Consider the following 6132-nt stretch of genomic DNA (forward strand, 5'->3'; position numbering starts at 1 on the left):
ATGCTCGAATGCAAAATAAAAGCTTAGCACGCTCCTATTGGATGATCACAAGCCTAAAAACTTCTGCGATCCAGTGATCCGGTAGTGGATCTATGGTCAGTCTAAGAGTGGGCCTACACTATTACAAGTTTTTTAACCCATTAACAAAAACTATGGGCCTTGTAACACCTCTTTATTTCCTCCATCTTCATCGTGGGCTCCGTCCTTTGGGCCTCTTTTCCATGGATCTCCGTGGGCCAAGCCCAGGACCTCCTCCATGGGTTTCCATCTTCTGGACTTGCACTTTACAATCCAAAAAAAAGTAAATCGTCTCCACCTATTCTACTTTCATTACAACCTAAAACGAAACCCCAATCAAAAGTTTGGGGGAATACATTAATAGGCAGAAAGCAAATCTTTACAATTCAGGCTAAAATGATGAGATAAAGAAAAATAAGAGACATCCAGGCCCAAACCCAACAAAAATAAAAAAACCATCCATAAAGTCTAATGGGCTTTGTGATCGTCCATGTTAATCCAATTAACACAAGTAATATGTAAATTCTCCATGTAATCATGCTCAACATATGATATCCAATATCATAAAATTAATTAAGTATAAAAAATAATGCAACTTAAATATGGACATAGTGCAACCATTCAATAATTAATTCCTGTTTTAAAAATCCATTCAAATTAGTTTTAGTAATTTATTTTTGGAAAACACCAAATGTCAACCAGAAAATTAAATTCGTTAAAATTAACTGTTTAAAAATTTGTAGAAAAAATCAGATATAAAATTCTAAAAAAACTGAAAAATCGTCCCAATCGGCCTTCAGCATGCACGCTAGGGGTGGCAACGAGTCGAGCTCGAGCTCAGGCTGATTTTTTATTTTGTATTTTTTATTATTTTTTTGTTTATTATTATTCTTATTATTATATTAAATTATGGGAATCACCAATTTTTTACATAAATTTATAAGTAATAAAATAGATTGTATAATGCATACTATATTTTTCTTCTTCTTTTTCTTCTCTTCTTCTTCTTCTTCTTCTTCTTATTATTATTATTATTATTATTATTAGTAGATTAAATAATGGGAATCACCAATTTTTTTCATAAATTTATAAGTAATAAAATAGATTGTATAATATATACTATATTATAAATATAGCAAAATATAATATGAAATACCAATTTATTGTTATAAATATAAACTACTGATTAGTTTAGTAGTAATATAATTAGTAAAATGTACAAAAAAAAAAAATCATTCTGTTATAGAAAAGTATCAATTATTTGAAATAATGCAATTGAAATACATAAAAATATTTTATAGTTAAGATTAATATATATTCATAATTTGCAGTAAATTTATATATTTATAAATGTTAGTATTACATTGATGTAACTATCATCTTACATTGTTGAACAACATGGATTAATCGGACCATCAAAATTCAGATCAGACCATTAGATATGATCAAACTTAATACACTTGATAAAGTTTTAGACTTATCGGATATACGGATGTCAAGATATTGTACTCGGAACATAAGAATAATAATTCAAGTCGGTGTATCGTAGAATCATGCCATGTGATTTTAAATCAAACCGTCCGATATGATCTAATGGACACGGTCTTATATATATATAAATTTGGTGTGAATCGGGTGCCCAAATTTTAAGATATCGTAATAGTTGATTAAATTTTTTGATCTCATTATATATATAATAAAATAATAATTAAAATAATTAAAATTGTTCAACCATCACTGTTATTATCATTATCATTATTTTTAGATTAATGCATATGAATCAATAAATTTTGACATAAATTTATAAATAATAAAATAGATTGCATAATGCATAGTATGTATCATGATATAAACATAACACTCAAAATTAGATAAAAAAATCATAAGTGAATTACTTGTCAATTTAAAACAAGTATAACGTAATACAAATATATATTAAAATATAACATAAAGTTTATATATGTCATATTAAATAATAATTTTTTTTAATTACAAAAAATATTATAATTTACTAAGTTGCTGATTAAATTTATTTTTGTATAAAGATTAAATGTATAAATAAAAGTACCATAATTTATTATTATCTAAAATAAAATGTATGATATTGATTAATAATTATAATATACGGTTAATTTTGATTATAAAATTGATCAAAATATTAAATATAAAATTCAATATATAAAAAATTCAAAAATAAAATATATATAAAAAAATAAAAACAAAAAAGCTCGCGAGCTGAACAGACACAATTGAGCTCCTCAAAATCGAGCCGGCTCGCGAGCTCGACTCATCTGCCACCTCTAGTGCGTGCCCTTGCCTAGATACATACAAAACCCTAAAAAATCATGCTTCCAAAGATGATTAAAATATGTTATCATGCAAAACCACATTAAACATGTTAGATCCTAGGCATGTACACCGAACCAAGCTCTAATACCACGTGAAGGAAGTGGATCGGTCCAAGAAGTGCTATAGAAGCGCAAAAAATCAAAAAAATGAGCAATAAAGAAAATAAATTCTCAATCAAGGGGTGTACACTTGATCCTTTCTTGGGCGTTCGATGTAAAATAAGATATACACAAGCCATGAATCAAGAGAAAACAAGTAAAGAGGGACGAAAATTCTTACCCTTGTTGTTTTCTCGTTCGGCTTCAAGCGTTGATTCTGTTCATCCTCTCGATCCAAGATCTCAATCTGGAGATCCTTTAAAGACTAACACACCACCATTAAAAGGATGTGGTGAATTCATGCTAGCAAAGACACCACAGAAGCACAAGAACCAAAAGCGTTATTGGTTAACATTTGATTCTTGATTTTTTTTTCGATCTCTAAGATCTTAAGAGAGGTTTTGCAGAGGAGAGGGAGCAAATTTTCATGTGGTTTTGTGCAGCCGCTTGCTAGGGTAGGTCATGAGGATCTTTAGAGGCTATAAATATGACTAAGTCATGGTATAGCAAGGGAGTCTTGGCTTAGCAAGACTCCTACACCTAAAACCACCTCCAAGCCACCTTGTGACCAAGTTTGGTGCACCATAGGGCACGAACTCGGCCACACGCACTCCAAGGAGGGGTTTGGCTCCTCCTAAAGCTAGCCAAGGTCCAACCAAGGCCTAGACTTGTATTTTAATGGATCGAGTTTGATTAAATAAAATTAAACCAAGTTCACATCTCATGAACTTTAATTAAACCTAGTTTAATTGTAAGTACAACATTAAAGCCCCTTAATCCATTTAAGAGATCCAAGCCTTTTCATCTCTCCATCGATTTATGAATCCAATTCATAAATTGGACCAAGCCCAATAAAATTAATTCAATTGATTTTAATAGCTAATTTAAAATTTCAATTAATCCAATTAATTAAGTTCCAAGTCATCCATCCAATGGATTGATCTAAATAAATGATCCAATCATTTATCCTCTCTAAGAATTAATTTAATCCAATTAAATCAATTCAACTCTTCCGAAATTAATTCCATCCATTATAGTGGTAGGGTGTGACTCTTTAGGTTCATCCTCAGCTATATTTGGGTGTGTTCCTAACATAATTAATTAAATCTAATTTAATTAATTATTTTTAATTATCCCATAACCAGAAATAGCCAGTTACCATGAGTGCTTGTCTAGCAACAATCCATGACACTAGAGACTAGGTGAATATAGATGAACATTTAGGCAATCGAATTCTTACAGTAAGGTCCTCCTATCAACTGTCTCGCAGCCTTAGTCTAGGTTATGAAATTGGGAATATTTCCATCCTGAACTAGGCATCTATACTCAATAACTGGAGACCACCCGTTTACCCTATGAGTTGTCATGGGGAAACCTATCCCACTTATTTAGCCACTATGGCCACAGAGTTTTAGGGAAATGTGTCTCAAAGTGTATAGGAGATGCTACTGTCACGATACTAACAGGGAACGGATTTTTTTAAACATACCATCCTTACTGCACATTCTGACTGCATTGGATAAAGTTTATAATGTCCGTATCTTTCGACACAGAAATTCTTCGCCAGATCTAAGCTACAACCATCATGTGCATGTGACTGTCATGGTTCCTCAAGTCCTCGGACTAATTCCGTACTATTGAAGCCGGGAATCCCAGTCATGCCTACCAAGCCGTAGAGGCTTTCATATAACGATTCTCGTGTGTCAGTTCAATCAGCTGACGACCTTGCCAACTAACCCACTAAAACTGCATGGATGACCTACGTCTCCTGCTGACGAAACACGGCTGTAGTACTTAGTGCAAGTCTCTATAGGACACTCGATGCCCTGTCTCGAGGTCCTCGACTTGATAAGTAATTATATTATCACGATTTTATAGTAGTTTAATTCTCCTTTTTGAGCCAAAATACTCCTAATCTTGTGAATTTATTTTCAGCTGAAATCTGCCGATTGAGAAATAAACCTGCTCAATGATGCGATCTTTCCAGTTAGCTTATGCACCTCTTTGATCGTAGTTGGTGATCGCAAGTTCATTATGGCTTGGATCTTTAATTTATTGCCGGGGTTAATGGAATTCCACTTCTTAGTGTGTTATTCCATTAACATGTCCGACTAAATTCTTTATTTTCTGATTAAGTAATGGTGATTGCTTGATTCGTAACTTGTTGTGAGGTTTAATATGCTCTTTTTACACTTGTTAAATGAATATTCATGCCATTCTCGGTGCTTTTATTAGAAACGTCTAATTTATGAATAATGTGGCCAATTGTTCATTATCAAGAAGGTTTGCTTAGCTAATTGAACTTTACAAATTCTTGTAATTGTTTGTTTAGTTTAATACTTAGTAGCAACGTAGCATAATTAATTATGTCAAAGTAGTTAGTTATGTTATGGGGAATGCATGATCTAGTTTAAACAAATTATCCTCGTAGGAATTTCTTGATTAGAATCAGGCCTTTCTAATTCTTAATGTTGTTAATAGATTAAATTTTGTGGACGTTCCCAAGGTTGTTTGTTAATTAGGGATCTAGCCAACGGTCGTACCTTGACTGACGAAAAGGTCAGAAAATGTAAGGTTGTTAGGTCGTACCAACAACCATAACTAATTTATTTGTTTATACAAGTGTTATTTTTGCATCAATGATCAACTCATAAGAATCAATCATGATCCCGAACCTTAACTGGAAAAGCTTTCTCTCATATTCTCATCAGGTAAATTTTAAGTGTTTTCTAGTTTATTTTATTTTGTTATTATTCTTCTCTTTCATCAAACATCTCCCCCCATTATTTTCTTTTTCTTAAAGAAATCAACTTATACCAGTCCCTGTGGAATCGACCATACTCCCACTTTTATAAGTGTTGTAGGAATTATTTTTGGTGATCTCGGCACCCACCAAATTTTGGCGCCGTTGCTGAGGATTGGCGTTTTTAAGAAGATTTCTTTTCTTGTTACTTGATATTTTTTGTTATTTGGTTTAAAACTATAATCTTCTCAAACAGGTAAACTTGAATCTGATTAGAGATTGGGAAGACTGGACGGAGATTTCGAAAGGAAACCAAGCAACAAGTTGAAAGGATACCCACTTCTTTTGAGCCAAAGTTAGCACAAGAAATATTGGACACTTGGAGTGAACCATAGCACACAACCTAATTGCAATCATGTGGTCCAACGCTCAAAAGTTTGGGATTAGATACGGCAATCCACCAGTTAATGAGGTAAATGAGTTTTCCATTTATGATTGTTTTTGATAAACTTTTATCCCTTGTTGAAAGAGTTGCCGAAGAATAATTCCAACAAGTGAAGGCTTGTCGAATATGTAATTCTTTGGCGCATCCCACCGATTTGTGCCCTATGCTTCAAGAAGAAACCATTGAGAATGCCAATGTTGTTGGAGGACTTTTTGGACCACCACAAAGAGAATATGATCCCCATTTCAACATGTACAATCCAAGAAGGACAAATTACCCCAGTCTTAGCTACATTTCGCAATCTCAAAATTGGTCGCCACCTCAATCTGACTCCTAGCCAGGTACGTCTCTCGAAGATATGATGAAAACACTTGTCACTAATACTCAACAATTTCAACAGAATACTCAACAGTTCCAACAACAAACTCAGATGAGCATTCAGAATCTAGAATCTCAAATTAGTCAACTGGCGTCATCTG

This window comes from Sesamum indicum, linkage group LG11 (assembly GCF_000512975.1).
Source record: "Sesamum indicum cultivar Zhongzhi No. 13 linkage group LG11, S_indicum_v1.0, whole genome shotgun sequence".
NCBI lineage: Eukaryota > Viridiplantae > Streptophyta > Magnoliopsida > Lamiales > Pedaliaceae > Sesamum > Sesamum indicum.